Genomic DNA, 16,809 nt, shown 5'->3' on the forward strand with positions numbered 1-16,809 from the left:
GAGCAAGTGCAGAGGCTGCTAGCTATTTTTAAATCTGAATCTCTTTCAGATCTTCTCTGCCCTTTTCAGTAATTTATCTTCCGCTTCAGGAGGAGTTTAGTTCAGATGCTGTCTGGGCTGGATGCAAATCTTTGGCTTAATAATTAAGCTGAAAATGCAAGTCCTTCTGGCAGCATCCAGGTGCAAGGGCTTGACTTAGATTTCTGGAAGGGAGGGCTTTCGGTTTTCAGGGAGCTCTTGTGATGACGTGCCTGCACTCAGCTGCAAGCTGCAGTGACACTGCAATGGCTGAGGGGCGGCTGCTGGCTCTTCGCAATGAGCTCATTCTCCCCGGAGGGAGCAGGATTTACAGTGCATCTCCCAGCAACTGCAGCCGCCTTGTGAAATTCATCTTTAGCTTCTCCCCAGTTAGGCTGGTCTGATTCTCCACTTTGAGGGTGTATACATGGTGAGCAGATTTTACTGTACGGTTGTTGTTTTTGGGTTTTTTTTCCCCCCTTTTTCTTCTCTGTCCTCTAAATGCTTCCCTGGACTGATTGATGAATCACTTCTATTTCGATTCCACTATTCAGAGGATAGAGATGGAAAATATAATCTTATGCAGCAGGGATGGATTATTTTTTGTTAGCCTTTTGCAGCGTGAATCATAAAAATCCTTTTAAATCTGTCTGTTAGGAACAGTCTACAGGTTTTAAAATGAAGTGCACTGCATACAAGGAATGGTACTGTCCTCAGGTAAAGCAGACAAGCAGTGATGGAGCGTGCCTGTGAGGTTAGTTCCTATATGTGTTTATGCATATATAAATATGGACATAATATGTGTTTGTATATATCTATATGTTACATGTGAATCGTCTACTACCTAAAAGCTTTGTACCATCCATTTTCAAACTGTATGTTTGGGATTACCCCCCTCCCCACCAATACCCAATTTCTCTTTGGTTTAGTTAATAAACACAGCTATGATTTGCAGCAGCTTTGCTTTAGGATGCCAGCAAGCCCATCGAAGATAATGTCTCTGCCTTTCATTGGTTATGCAGGCTGCACCTTCCTGCTCCATTTATTCATCAGGATCTTCATAGACTCTCCATCATGTGTCATTGAGTTGAAATGTCAGGGCCTGTAATTGCTGATAAATGTTCTCTGCAGCTGTTAATGTTGGTGTTTCAGTGTAACGCAAGTTATGATGAATTACCATAAGATAGTAATCTGGTTTCTGTGCTCACTGAGTAACTGACTTGATAATTCCTGTTTTCTGAACTCCACTGCATATACTGTGTCTTAAGAACTGCTTCCTATTCTGTGCTGTTTAACCTGTTAGATTAAAAAAAGAAAGTTCATTTTTTTCCAGCTGCTTGCTTCCTTGTTGGTTTTTCAATGCTGTGTCTCATCAAGATTTCCTTTCACTTAATGTGGCTGTGCCTCTACTGGCACTGTTTAAAATGCAGACAGAAATTAGAAAACAAATACATTGGAGTCAGATTGACTTGTATCTGTAACTTCTCACATCATGATACTTCCAGAGAAAAGTGTACGGTATAAAATAATAATTTACAGGCAGGAGGCATTCATTGCTGTCAGTCTAGGCTAGCAGCAATCAGCTGGCATTCTTAGCCTACCATCTATTCTACACTTTTGCACTTCTCTGTATATTTAAGTGCATGGCAGGTGCTTAAAGTATGCTCAGAAATGGAAAGTTTGGTGTAGGGGCTGTCTTAATACTTTACTTTTGCACTGGACTTTCTTTCAATTTTGTATTGCTGTTGTCAGCTTTCTGACTGCTAGCTGTTTATTCTTTACCTGAAATATCAAACTGGCAGAAAGTTTAGCTTTTGTAGTGGTGAATTTAAAGGGAAAGGACATTGGTATGAGGATACAAGAACTCCTTGACTAGAGGAAGTTGCATTTGTCGCTAGAGCCCTGATGGAAAAAATAGCACCCCAGTTTAAGACGACTTTTGAGAATGTTCTTAAGGCCCATTGGTTATCTGTAAAAATCCTAGTCTTGAATATATTTATGTGTGCATATAAATCTTTTCCTTATTATATGTTTTGAAAGTGACAGTTGTCAACACCTCCTACTTGGTGAAGTTTCAGAAAGTTTCCAAGTGCGCAGTCAGTTTATTTCAAGAACAAAACTTTGCTTCATGTCTCAACCCTGAATGCTTCTCTGAAGTATTATCTTTTATTGTGGATGGCTCTAATTCAAAATAGTGCCAGTAAATGAATGTTAACAAGTGAAGGCCTTTAAATCATTATTTTTTTTTAAAAAACACTTTCCTTTAAAATATTTGTCTTCTAAGCCTATCATCTTCTCTAGTGCAGCTCTTCATGTATGATCAACAGCAGAGGTTCAGCTTAAATGGAAAAATAATAAAAAAAGAAGATTCTGAAAGTTTTACACAAGCCGAATGATGAGGATGTAGGATTTGAACACAAAGATATTCCAATCAACTACTCTGGTTGTGAGACTCTAATGGGACTGAATAATTTTAAGACAGATATCAGCATTTATATTAGTATATGTTATGGTAAAAACAGCCAAATATCAGCCAATACTTCAGGCTTTCAAATTAAATCATTCCTGGAATCCTATCTTTATTTGACCACAACTGGCTGGTAGCATTTATCTGCACATGAAGGAAAGGGGGAGCTTCCTTTTCTCCAGAGCATCAGGTGTTGGCTGTTATTGGTGGCAAAATCCTAAGCATTTTCTACTGGTGGTCTGACCTAGAAAGGTAATTCCCTGATTTTCCTTTGGCACTTACAGCCACGTGCTTCCTAGACAAATAGACCTAAACCCCCCGAAGAACTCAGAAATTTAATATAGTTCCGTAGAAATTATTCTAATGGAGAATGACATCTTTATAGATTTTCTTAAAAAACTCTTCAGTTTTATGCAAATCCACAAATCATTATTTCCAGGAACATGTGGTTGGGGATTTGTTATTCACTGATGATGAAGAATCAAGATGTAGTTTCAATAAATTCCATCTGTGTAGCTTCCTATATCCTCCAGCATGACCCTCCCTTTTGTGTTCCGTAAAAGCAGAGGCAATGTTTGAGGAGAAATTGTTCAGAAAGACTTGAGAAAATATCTGGAGGGCAACATTTCTTTCCTCAAACACACAGAAGCGTCAGGGTGTAGAGTGTGGTCTTTCTTTAACCCCAGTAAACATTCTGTTGTGCTGCTTTTCTGAGTTATTCCACCAGTGCTGGGGTCATTTGACCTTTACAAGGTCATGTGTGGACAGGGACCTTGTTTTTCGTGGAGCTTATGTGAGGAGTCAGTTTAAGATGCAGAATGTGTCTTTTCTGACCTTTTAACTCATGTTTCTGGGTTCTCTTGTTAGTGGTTCCAGGCTCAGCTGCCGTTTCATAACACAGCTGGGAGGCCTGGCTGTGGGTCTGGCTTCTGAAGGACTTTTTCAGACTAACTGGGATAAGGTGTCCCAGGACTAACTGAAACCTGCATCTGGTCTGGAAAGCTGCTGCCCAAATTATGTTGGATATTGCACGAGGCTAATTTTGTCATAGTTCATAGCCAGAATTTATTCTGCTGGAAGTAGGTTGGTATTGATTGCAGAGCAAATTGTTAGCTGTGCAAGACTGCTGTGGTGTGAAATGCTGTTCAGAGAGGCCATCGGTCTGTGTCAATCCCAATTCCTCTATTTCAACCCTTTGAAAATCAGTATAGATCTAAATGATTCAGCTTGGGCTTTTAATACCAAAAAGACTTCTCATCTTTTTGCTACCTGCTCTGTTTTTTCTTGCACTACCCTTAGTTGCATAATAGATGTGTCCCCTGGCACGGGCTCTAGGTGAAGGACAGCGTTAATGAACTCCAGATGGCATGTACTATATTTTACTCGGATGTAAATCTGAAACAAACTCCACAGCAACGGTGTTTAATTGAAAAAGAAGTTGCACACAAAAAAAAAAGCCTAATTCTGATGCCACTGAGCTGATGCCAGAAATCTTACTGACTTCAATGACTCAGACCATGCCCAGGGAGGAGAACTTTGCCAAATAGCTAAAGTGTCTGAAGATGTACTGATTTGCACTAACTTACAGCAGGACTCCTTCACTAATAGTCCCATTGCCCTCCTGAAAAGCTTTTGCTACAATTTGCATTTTGACTAATTCTATGCTAAAATAATTATTTTGTACCTTTTGTAGCCACCTCCATAACAAGTAAATTCTAGCCATGGTTTATAAAAATAATGTGTGTAGTTTGGATGAGGAGAGCACTTTTAAACCAAATCTCTCAATGATACCTGTTTGCACTTTTGTTTGCATGATGGTATGGTCTCAAGATCCACAATCTGGATTCCTTTTGGATGAAGCTAAATCAGGAGGTGTTTTCCAACCAGAACTGGTGCTTATACTGCAGGATAGTGCTAGATTCTGAATTTCCATAATATTGACTTTTTATAGATACAGGGTTCTTTCTTGTATGTGCTATTTTCTTAGTCTTATCTGAAAAGAAATATCAGCAAAGTTAATGAGAAACTTTTAAGCCATAGTAGAAATCTGATGCAACCATCCAAAGCTCAGATTTTTCTTCACTTCAAAGGCTAAGTTTCAGATTTTCATATAAATAGGAAGAAAAAGGTTCCCTAAATATAGTCAATATGATCTTTTTTGTATGTTGAAGTAGAGAGTAATTTATAGCCACAGCCTTTGTCACTTCAGAGAATTGCAAAGATTCCTGTACCACAATGTGACACCAGAATTTTGCCCTGATTCAAAGACCGGAGCTAGCAAGTTCCAATTATTGGTCCATAGCAGTAAATATTTGTAGAGATCTATGGGACGATTGTTGGCATTTTTATCTTTACATGTTGCTTTTGTTGTTAGCAAAACAAAATTATCAATCGCAACTCATTATTTCATTATTGTCTAATTACTTCTTGCATAGAGTCATAGAATCACTAGGTTGGAAAATAGCCACCGGATCATCGAGTCCAACCATTCCTATCAAATACTAAACCAATTAAGAATAGAATAGGATGTTGAGAAACAAAGACAGAAGCGAAAACACTTTCTCTTCACCCCTCCCTTCTTCCCAGGCTCACCTTCTTTCCTAACTCCTCTACCTCCTCTTCCCCAAGTGGTGCGGGGGGGAGGAATGGGACCTGCAGTCAGTCCATAACAGCTCCTCTCTGCCTCTCCCTCCTTCTCACGCTGTTCCTTGCTCCAGCCTGGGTCCTCTTCATGGGCTGCAGTCCTTCATGAACTACTCCAGCTTGGGGCCTTCACCTGGGGCGTTAGGAAAGGCCAGGTTATCCTCACAGTATTTGCTGGGAAATGCTTTTTCTGTTGGATGGGAAGGCAGATTATACATATGGTTCAGTTCAATGAAAAATGATTGGAGTACGCACTAATGTCTAAGGGAGAACGAGGCAGAGAGTGGAGTGCGTGGCTGTGAACACGCAGGTGCTGGGAGCACAGGCAACCACAGTCATTGCTCAGCTCTTCCACCCACTTTCCACAAAGCCTTTCCCTGTCTGGAAAATGAGGGTAATCATACACTGAGCAGGTTGAAGCTTGCTGAAGGAAACATTATGTGAGAGCGAGTCAGGTCTTGCTGCTCTGACTTGTGTGCTGATCGCTGGTAGTGTCAAGATCTCTAGTTGGCATTCAAAGCAAAGGAAGCTACAGGCAAAGGAAGTGTTTGCATGAAGTTAGTAAAGCAAAAAATGCAAAGGGTCATAAAGGAAAATTTATTAGCTTGATCTGTAGTAATAATAAGTAAATGCAAAATATACTGACTTAATGCTCAATATTAATCCATTTTATCTCAGATAGTGCTTGCGGTTGTCAAAAGCCTTTTCTCTCCAATCAAAGCATTTTTGGGGTTACTACTGTTTTGAATGGTTACTTAAAAACTTACTTTACTGGTGGATCACAAGTTGATTTTTTTTTGCTGCATCAGCTGCCTACTTTACCAGTTGTCCTTGAAGGAAGCATTAGGGATTTTGTTTATTGTAAATAAACATCTGGTATTTCCACAAAGGCATTGTCTTACGATGTCCATAACTCAGAGTGTTGCCAGGAGCCGTGGGAGACTTCTGTTCACTCCGGTTGGTGCCTGCATGTTCGGGACTTGGAAGGCTGAGGCAGTCTTGTCATGCCGGGATGAATGATGTATTATTTATGTTGCTTGCATAAGGAATCATTATAGGTTTTGACACTTTAACCTTTTGCTCCCATCTTCTTTTTTTGTCTCAGTATTTTATGCAAAGAATTATCAGGTGCTGTTCAGGTCTGCCTACAAAGATTGTGAAGGTGGCAGGGAGAGGCTCGTTATGCTTATTGCCCATCAGACACTGGGCTATTCTGCTTCTGTTGTTTTCATCTCCCAGCTTATTTTTTTCCTGCTCCGTAATATAGATTGTAAATTGATTTGGCATCTATGTTGGAACAGCTCAAATAACCACGTGATAGACACTGAGAAGGACTAGTTCACTTTAAAAGTATATTAAAGGCTGGTTTTTATCTCCCAAGATCACAGATAGCAACATTTAGCAGCACAGTTAGAGAAAAATCAAAACAAGCTCTTGAAACAAAGGGAGGTATTTTGGTTTCATTTTCTCTCCTTTTCCCAAGGCTGGTTCCTGGATTTGCACCTGCAAAAATTCCAGTACCACGTATTCCTCGTAGTGATTTATGTGATTTATATGGACAAAACCATCAAAGATCAAAGATTTCTACTTTTCTGGTTTGCAAGCTTGTAGTATAAGGGAAATCTCATTATGCTCAGCTGCCCTTAGGATACGTTCAGGCTTAGCAGGAGTTAAAAAACAAGTTGTTTGCTCACAGGTGCCCCTCATTACACTGTCAAGTAGCCCAGCAGGCTGAGAAATGCTGACCTGGTTTTAGGCAGAGCCCGGCAGGGGTGTCTGAGGGAGTTTTGCCAAGCAGCTCTTCATGAGCAGAAGCAGTTTTGTTGCTTTTTTTATTTTTTGAGGGGGTTTCCTTTTTTTTTTTCCATCTCTTACTGAAGTATTTGTGTGTTGCTTGAAATTAGTGTATGGTTTTGGCCTAGGAGGGTTTTATAATCATTAATTAAGTGAAAACATAGTGGAGAAGTGAGCAACTAAGAAAATGGAAGCTACCACAGAATTGAAGAGGAATGGAAAAAGAGAGGGATGCTTGATATGCTTGTGGAGCTATCCTTTATGAAGTAAGTGGTGAGTAAGGATGTTGGAACTGGCTGAGAGAGGCAAAGTGGGCAACAGAGAGGATGGGGAAAGAAACTGAGGTTGTGCGTCAGACTCATTGTCAAGAGTAGGAGCAGAAAAATAAGATTATGTTCTTTTTCCCCCTCAAAGTTTGTTTTTGTTTCCTTTATCATTATTTTTCTTGTTCAAAGGGAAAATCTGAAATGGAGAGGTGTGTGAAGTGACTTTCTTTAGAAGTGCCTGATAACCAGTAGGTGGCTGGAATAGATTTGGAATTGACGGAGACGGTGCATACAAAGCCCCAGGAGGGCAGGAAGATGAGCAAAACCCTCAGAACACCCCCAGGCAGCTGGAGTGAACTCTGCTGCTGTGTAACATGCTGCTTGTTAAAGGACTTGTAAAAAATAGGGAAGAAGCTCTTAGTGTAAAACTCCTTCCTCTTTTATTTGCACATACTTTACATAACGTTATAAGAAAAACAATGTGAGGGGTTTTATTTCTTTTTCCTGCCAAAAGTTAAGCTGAGGTGGGGGAATCCCCATTGCTCTTCTATTAATGGTGTAAGTTGTGAATACTGCTTTAGCATGTGAAAGCCTTCAGCAGCACCTTGGCAGGATGGCAGAATGAGTTAATGCTGTACCTGGCACACCAGTCAATGCAGATGTGAGCAGCTGGTGCTGGGCTGGTGTCTTTTTTTGGGCAGAGCCTCTGGCATTGACAGGCTGGGAGAACTGGAACTTCATAATCTCCATGGAAAGCCTGTATTTTGCTTGGGTAAAGGAAACTATAGGAGTTAGACTTTTTTTCCTGCTTTCACTCCATTATCACCCTTGATATCTGGCACTAGAGAGAGACATCTATGGCAAGGCAATGAATAGGACTCGGAGACAGGGGCTGGCCTTATAGCGTGGCTTGTATTTATTCTCCAATGTCTCTAGAAAAGTCTCCTGAGGAACACCTTTGTGGTGAGCAAATGATTTTCATGGCCCATAGAATCACAAAATCGCTACGTTGGAAAAGACCCACTGGATCATCGAGTCCAACCATTCCTATCAATCACTAAACCATGCCCCTCAGCACCTCATCCACCCATCCTCTAAACACTTCCAGGAGAGGTGATTCAACCCCCTCCCTGGGCAGCCTCTGCCAGTGCCCAATGATCCTTTCTGTGAAAATTTTTTTCCTGATGTCAAGCCTGAACCTCCCCTGGCGGAGCTTCCTTTCCTAGATAAGATGTTGGGCACTTTCTGTGTGTGCGGACTTCTCGTGAAGGGGGCGGGGGGGGGGGGGGGAAGATGTAAGAAACTTCTTCCATCAGCTAGAGGCTAGAGAGCCAAGATACTCAACAGAAGCAAACTTACACCGGCACTGAGTGTTTTTGAAAAGTACTAAATGGCTCCAAAAAAGCAAGATGCTCATTCACTGGCATTAGTCTGCTTACTGGTATTGGCAATGGGCTTGACAGCAGTACCAGGTCTGTTTTAGTTGTCCATCCCAACATAATAACCACTTTGCATCCCCCTGCTGCTGTCAGAAATGTTTGGATATATTTTACTGTAAGAACAGCAACAGTTATGTGAGGGTTGGGGCGAAAATTGCTGATTAATGCTATGTTGTAAATAAACATGTGGAACTAAAGAAAAATAGGTGCTTCTGCTGAAAATATCTTTGTCATTTAAAAATAAGTCACTCAGCTGTGTTTGTCACTTAAGGGTATTATACAGGCATGAATGTTTTTCTTCTGCTTGTATTTCAACAAACAGTGGTATCAAGTAGTGTTAATCAACTTGAGAGTAGACGTACCTTCTGGGAAGGAATGTCTACTTAGAAATAGATGTACGCACAAATCTCCAAATCATGTGTGAAAGATAAGGAACAAAAGATGCAAGGATTTCTTAAAGAACAGATGTAACTGGAACAGAGTTTGAAGATATTGCTGTATATCAACACTAAAAGAAACTACGTAGTTTAGTTACTAATAAAGACGGTCTTGGAAACTGTGGAATATATTGCTCCTGCCTTCAGCCAACCCTTGGGCTTAAGACCTCATCTTTTCATTTGCTTTAGCATCTGTTACCTCTTTATCACTTTAAATATAGCTGTTTCTAGGGATGTAGGTAGTAACTCTGTGTGTGGTTCAAGACCCTTGGAGTATCATCATTGTAAACCCTGGGCTGCAGTGCCTATGTCTGTTCTCTCAGCTTCAGGCACTGCATGTCACCTATGGATGTAACCGTTCAAGAGGTGGGGCAGGCATTTTCACAGCAGCACTTTCTTGAATAACTCAGGATACATCAGCCTACACTGAAATGGCCACCTCTGCATGCTCCAAACCTATTACTTCAGCTGCCCTTGGTGCTGGGCTTTGCGCCTTTCAGCAGTGACACAAACTCGCTGTGTGCCTTTGCACTGAAGCTGCTGTTCACCAACAGCCTCCTGGCTCGTGTTTGTTGCCTCTTGCTGTTAGAGACTTACAGCCTGAAGCCTGCTGCCCTGCTGCTGAGCACGTGCCTGCATCGCATGCTTAATACAGTTACTGGCAGGATGAGCCATCAGCTGATGTGATTCTGACAGTTTTACTGTCTCAGCTTGTCTTACTGCATGTAACTAACTAATTAAAGTGTAAATTTAGAAGAAAGCAACCGAATATTTAAAATTGTGAATCAGAATCCACTTCTAGGCAAGTAAACAAACATTAAAGTAGACTTGAGACATAATTCCTTGGGGTACTAAGGAAGGGTTTGCCCTTTGAGCTTCTGGTAAACTAAATCTTTAGTGCTCAGATAATATGTAAAAGCGTTTAGTACTGGATACGACCTGTGATCGATCTATGAAGTAATACCATACCAAACCCTAATTCCTTTAATATGTTCATTTTTATAGAGATGCATATGCACATATAGATGTATATGAGGCTCTCTACAAAGGCTATAAACCCTTTAGGAAAAGGGAAGTCAAACAAAAGAGAAACTGATTTTATTTCTTAAAAAGCTTTTTCCCCACTATGATCAACAGTGAAGACCTGAAATGTTTTACGCTAGTAAGAGCAATAATTACTGTTTTGCCCGGAAGACTTTAAACATAACATCTGTTACATTCACTGATATAAATGGAGACATTTCCTCACATGAGGAAAAAGGAAATGGACTCTTTTTCCTAGGTGAGCACTCCGGGGAACAATAGGTGATAGCATGCAGCACCTTCAACACCATTTTAAAAAATGGCACCTTTTGTTCATCTTTGACTTTTCAAAAAACTTAGTTTTGGTTTGTTGGTCGAAGGCTGTAATTATGAACATTGTTTCATGTGTAATTTTTTCATATTCATGTGACTCATCTATTTAAATTAACTCAAGTGTGTGCTAAGGTCCCTCAAGTTTCCTTGAGTTTTGGATTCCAAACTAGCTTGACTCACTGCAAGTTAAAATTTTCAGACATTATTTCATATTATTTACAGACAAAGTCAGCTTTACCACATCAGTTTGAGGCCATCAGTCATGCAGGTTGGCTTAATACTTATTATTTTTATAAAAGTGTATTTATTTAATTACTGTTTTGCATTCATATGGAAGTTCAAACCAGTTTCTGTATTTGCATTGTGTCCTGCCTACCACCTTTGTATCAAGTCTGTATTAAGCAACAGAGATATGAAGGAAATGAAAACCTGAATGACTCTGACTTGCCCCTTGGAGATTAGAATAGTGCTTCATTTCTTCTACAACTCGTAACAGTTTTAGGTCATTGTTTTTCAAAAATGCCTTTGTGCACTAAATCATAAGCACCTTATGTTCAACTGCTTTTCAGAAATGTCTGTCTGTCTTAATTGCTGTATCATTCATGAGAAGAGGGCTTGAAAGGAGCTTATATAGCCAAAGCTGGGATCTAAAATATCGCATCTGACAGGCTCACAGTACCTCTTCATATAGTTTAATTTGGATTCTGAAATATTTGCAATATTCTCTCTGGGATATAGGTTGGGGTTCTTTTTTTAAGCGTTGTATCACGTCTACTTTGAAGATGAAGCATGAAAATTTATTTTTAGCATTTGCTGCTAAGTCATCAGAGATGGTGAAGGACAAAGGAGAACAAAATTTATACGTCTCTTCTCTTTGGCAACAGCAGGAAAAACAAATATCCTGCTTTGTGGTTGAGTAAGAAGCTTTCCTCTCCAAACCCCTCTTAAATCAGTCTATTGGAGATGATTTGGTTAAAGCAGGAAGAGACCCATTCCTTGTCCTGCCTGGGCTTTAGGCAACTGTTGGGTGTCTTAATGTTTCTTTTAAGAAACAAATCAAGTGCAGATTGCATGTAGACTGTTCTGTGCTGTGTGGATTTGCTCTGAAGACGTAGCTCCTTGGATGCAAGCTCCTGCCAGGCAGGGGACAGCCTATATTAACACACAACAGTGAACACTATTGGCCTAGTTCATGCAGTAGCTCAGCTGAAACATCTCAGCGAGGTGGGTGTTATCTTCTCCCAGAATGGGAGGTGATAGGATGAGAGGGAACAGCCTCACCTTGCCCCAGGGGAGGTTCAGATTAGACATTAGGGAAAAATTTCTTCACCAAAACTGTTATTGGGCTCTGGAATAGCTGCCCAGGGAGGTGGTTGGGTCACCATCCCTGGAGGTATTTAAAGGTAGGTAGATGAAGCGCTTAGGCATATGATGTAGTAGTGGACAGGTTCGGCTGGGCTTGATGATCTTGAAGGTCTTTTCCAGCCTAGTGATTCTGTAATCCCAGAAATGTTTTTCCTTGTTGGGAAAATTCTTCCTACCTTTAAACCTCTCCCAGGCAGAATCAAACTTCCCACTTGTCACAAATGCATTCTTCTTGGAAGAAAATGTTTAAAAATAGGGCTTTTAAACTCTTGTCTTTAATTAAACGTAAGCAATTCTAAAAATTCAAATGTCATTCTAAAACATTTCAGTTTCAGTCATCAATGCATTTTTCTTAATGTTTTGACTGAAACGATTGAGAAATAAATCCATCATAAAAATTCTTCAGTCATCAAAGTTCATTGCAGTAGCTGTGTGCTTCAGATATTGCCTTTTGCCTGTGGCCCTTTGGGACCTTTCAGTAAATACAATTTACTGATCTACAGCGGAGAAAAGAGAATATGAGAAGAGAAAACACAGGGCAGGGATGCAGTCACAGTCTGTTACAAGACAGGCAGAAGACAGTCTGAAATAAAGGAAAGCACATCCAGGGCATGGCTTTGCAGGCAGCCCGGACTCCATAGCAACTGCAGCTGCTCCCATCAGGAGGGATTTGAGTGGGATTGGGTTTTGGTTTGTTTTTTTTTTTTTTAAAGCTACTGCGTGGGTAAGTTGTTCCTGAATATACAATTTTTTTTCAAAATCTTACTGTCTACAAACCCATTTGCCAGCGAAGAAAGTCCTCGTTTCTTTCAGTTTGGTTAATAAGAAAGATGCTACTGCTGCAAATGGATTGAGCTTGTCTTGCTCAGCCCTTGCAAATCATCTCATCTGGGCTGTATCTTCCAAGTAATTTCACTGGCGAGTAACACAGCACGCAATGCTTTCTCGTCCGACGGGGAAGGACAGGACCTGTTTGCAGCTTGGGCTCTGAACTATGAGGTGGGAAGGGAAGGAACAGAAATTCCCAACTGGCAATAAGGCACATATACTTGGGGTTTCAGAAGCTCATGATAAAACTTATTTTTTTATCCTTCTATATGGCTGCATGCTATAAAACTGTCTAGTTGTGGGTCAAAGCAAATATTTTTTTATTTTACCTGTGCTATAAAGAGAAGCAGGAAGGTAAAAAGTGTGAGGAAAGGCAAACTTTGATAACAGAAAATGTCTACTTAGTGCAAAACAAGATATTTTGTATCCATTTTAAGGGTATTATAAGAAAAACAAAGCAGTGGAAATCAGGAGCCAGACTGCATACAAAATCGGTGAGGAAGAAATAGAGATGTTGCAGCCTTTTCTCCCATCTTTCTCCCTGCCTTTCGGAGACATTGCTGCTGTTAGTGGATAACTGGGCTGCATCTGGTGGGATTATCTCTTTGTGGAAGGATTCAGACTGGTGCCTTCTGCCACTTTGAAGGAAGGTCAGTGTGTTCACCAGCTGTGAGCAGAAACTTTTGCAGTGGGAGGACGGCCAGGCAGGAAGAATGGATTGCACAGAGAGCTCTTGTGGTCTTTTCATAGGTTCTGAGTCTTGCTATTTTAAATTGTGATTTTGCAGCACTTCAGGCAATATTGATTTTTTTCTTTTTTTTTTCATTCAACTATTCACCTTATGGTCTTCTGCATGCCGTGAAAATTTTATTCTTATGTTTCCTTACTCATTTTCTCATTTAAATCATTCTACAGCTCTCAACTGTACCTTTTATTTCTCATTTTACGCTAGTGACTGCATCAGCTCTGGGCCAGTGTTTCTGTCTGCACAGTTGGTTAGACCTGTACATGTTGATGACGGAGCCAGTGGATTTTCTGTGGCTACAGGCAGATGTTGATGATGGAGCCAGTAGATTTGCTGTGGCTACAGGCAGATGTTGCAGTCGTTGAAGACAGCGGGTAACGCTGACCTGTGCAGCACTGGGTCCGTGGCACAGGCTCTGCAGCACATTGCTCCCAGCCAGCACTCCCTCTCCCAGTAAGGTCCTGTCATCACCGACAGGCACCTCTTGCTTTTCTCATTGCAAACGTCACTCCTAAGCACAGGGCTGATGGCAGTGCAGCCGTACATAGCTTTTGATGTTTGTGGTGGTGTGCTGCTGTGGACAGATGCTCCTTCAAGGCTCCCTGCTATCCCCTTTGTCTGTCTTTGTGCCCTGTGGTGTCATCTCTGACACAGCGTGTTGGATGTGGGCCACAAGGACAAAGTGCCAGCTTTGGAAAAATGCCTGGTGGCGAGCAGGACTCAGCCCCAGGGCAGAAGCACAAGGTTTTTTATAAGGCACTGGTCTTGGGTGGTTTATGAAGCTTTTCTTGTTAATGCTTTCTTTTACCCCACGTCCCTCAACCGTGGGCTCTACCATGGTATGTACAGAATTAACGCTTTTTGTTAGAATAATTTGAAGCTCTCACTGGTGAAAACCCGCCAAACTATAACTGATGGTCTTTAATATTTCAGTTATTTAAACAGTTTTATAATGGAAGAGAGATGTAAAAATTGTATGCTTATATCTCCTGCACCAATTTTTGGCTTGGGTACCCTGTACCAGAAGAGCCCGATGGTCAGAAATTTTGTAACCATAAGAACTTTATGAAATCCACTGAGATTTGCAGGGTATGACTTGGATTCAGCTGTATGAGGAGTGGCAGAAAACCAAGAAAATCCTTGTGTGTAAATGACATTGATCCTAATTCAAAAATTGTAGGGAAAGGCTTTATGTAGTTAAAGTACGTATTTGCTAATTTATCACAGGGTAAACTCTCAAGCACTTTTTGGTTAGATGTTTCTGGAAGTAAACCTAGAGATTTTGTTTGCCATAGTAACCGGCTAATCATTCATCTGAACAATTGTACTTACTCATGGTTTTAAATTCCAAGGGCCAGGTCTCGGGGAGTGGATAGGGACAGAGCTCCCTCTGGTAGCAGTGGAAGCAGAGCTTGGGCTCAGGGTACCTCTGGGCTCACAGGCACTTTCACGTCTTGCTGTGGTGGCCAGGCTGTTTAGTATCTTTATCAATGATCTGGATGAGTGAATCGAGTACACCCTCACTGAGTTTGACACTAAGCTGTGTGGGAGTGTTTATCTCCTTGAGGAAAGGAAGAATTTACAGAGCAGTCTGGACAGGCTGGGTTGATGGGTTGAAGCCAATAGTACAGGGTTCAACAAAGCCAAGTGGCAGGTCCTGCTCTTGAATCACAACAACCCCACGCAATGCTGCAGGCTTGGGGAAGAGCAACTGGAAGGCTGCCTGGCAGAGAGAGACCTGGGGGTGCTGCTTGACAGCCGGCTGAATATGAGCCAGCAGTGTGCTCGGGTGGCCAAGAAGGCCAAACAGCATCCTGGCTTGTATCAGAAATGGTGTGGCCAGCAGGAGTAGGAAACCCATCGTTCCTCTGGCCTTGGCCCTGGTGAGGTGGCTTCTCAAACCCTGTGTTCAGTTGGGGCCTTTCACTGCAAAAAAACCATTGAGGTGTCAAAATGTGCCCAGAGAAGGGCAACAAAGCTAGAGGAGGGTTTGGAGCACAAGAGTTATGAGGAGCAGCTGAGGGAACTGAGGCTGTCCAGTCTGGAGAAAAGGAGGCTGAGGGGAGGCCGTGTTCTCTTCAACTGCCTGAAAGGAGGTTGTAGCAAGGTGGGTGCTGGATTCTTCTCTCAGGTAAGAAGTGATAGGACAAGAGAAAATGGCCTCAAGCTGCATCAGGAGGGTTTTGGACTGTATATTATGAAAAATTTCTTCATCAACAGGGTTGTCAAGCATTGTAATGAGCTGTCCAGTGAAGTGGTGGAATCGCCCTCCCTGGAGAGGTTTAAGAGATGGGTAGATGTTGCACTAAAGGACGTGGTTTAGTGGTGAACTTGGCAGCTGTTAGGCTTACGGTTGGACTTGATCTTACAGATCTCTTCTAATCTAAACTATTCTATGATTATATCTCCCTGCGCTAAGCGTTGTCCTCAAAACCCCCAACTTGCTGTGCCCAGAAGTAAACAGGGATTGACCTAAAGCCTTTGCTTTCTCTCTTGTGCTTGCTTTCGCTAATTATTACTGAGTGAAGTTTATAGTAGAATTGCCAATGAGTTTCTTATCTTTGTTTTAAAGTGAGATAGTAAAAAATAAAATTGAAAATAAGCCTGGGAAAGTAAAGTCAGTCATTTCTCCATTATCTGGATCAATGGGGCACTGGGACATCTTCAATAAGGAAAAATAATCCTGTAGGATCAATACAGCAGTGCTGGGAAGACCCCAGATCCTGCTTGGGAGCTACTGTGGGTCCATGGGTCTCAAGGGAACCCTGTGCATGCCATACAGCAGCATACCCTTGGCAGACACAATACAGGGAGAGGAAAACGTATATGAGATGGGTGGTTATTGAGTTTGTGTATCACACCTGGTGGATGGCTGACCCTGGACTTGCCCTGAAGCTGTAAATTTTCAGTGTTTCTGGAGGCAGTTTATTGTGCCTAAATATGTGTTGCCACGTGTTGGCTAATGACAAGCTGGACTGCTTAGGTTAGTGTAAGAGATCATCGGGGTTTACGTTGGAACAAGCTTGGCAGTTTAAAATGTTGATTATCTTTTCTGTTCCTGAGCTGCTGGAGTTCACAGGTATTTTTTAAGAACAAGAGCTGCAGGTTGCACAGCCAGGGCGGTAGACTGGAATCACAGAATCACTAGGTTGGAAAAGACCCAGTGGATCATCGAGTTCAACCATTCCTATCAGTCGCTAAACCATGCCCCTCAGCACATCATCCACCCATCCCTTAAACACCTCCAGGGAACCTCCTGTTCCAGTGCCCCATGACCCTTTCCACAAAAAATTTTTTCCTGATGTCAAGCCTCAACCTCCCCTGGCAGAGCTTGAGGCCATTCCCCTTGTCCTGTCCCCTGTCACTTGGGAGAAGAGGCCAGCACCCTCCTCTCCACAACCTCCTTTCAGGTAGTTGTAGAGAGCAATGAGGTCTCCCCTCAGCCTCCTCT

The 16,809-nt window shown here is 41.7% G+C and overlaps 1 protein-coding gene across 25 annotated transcripts in view; it reads left to right on the forward strand.

Annotated features, from left to right (window-relative positions):
• The first annotated feature begins 285 nt into the window (after nucleotides 1-285).
• JAKMIP3 (Janus kinase and microtubule interacting protein 3) overlaps nucleotides 286-16,809 on the forward strand; it is a 77,544-nt gene continuing 61,020 nt past the window's right edge. For 24 of the 25 annotated variants that reach the window (XM_069863325.1, XM_069863337.1, XM_069863332.1 and 21 more), the window contains exon 1: nucleotides 286-448. The gene's annotated coding sequence lies outside the window, so the exon portion shown is untranslated. Of the gene's footprint in view, nucleotides 449-675; nucleotides 773-16,809 lie in introns of all 25 variants that reach the window. The other variant, XM_069863328.1, reaches the window with a different exon arrangement.

Source organism: Phaenicophaeus curvirostris, chromosome 9, assembly GCF_032191515.1.
Source record: "Phaenicophaeus curvirostris isolate KB17595 chromosome 9, BPBGC_Pcur_1.0, whole genome shotgun sequence".
In the NCBI taxonomy this organism is placed as follows: domain Eukaryota; kingdom Metazoa; phylum Chordata; class Aves; order Cuculiformes; family Cuculidae; genus Phaenicophaeus; species Phaenicophaeus curvirostris.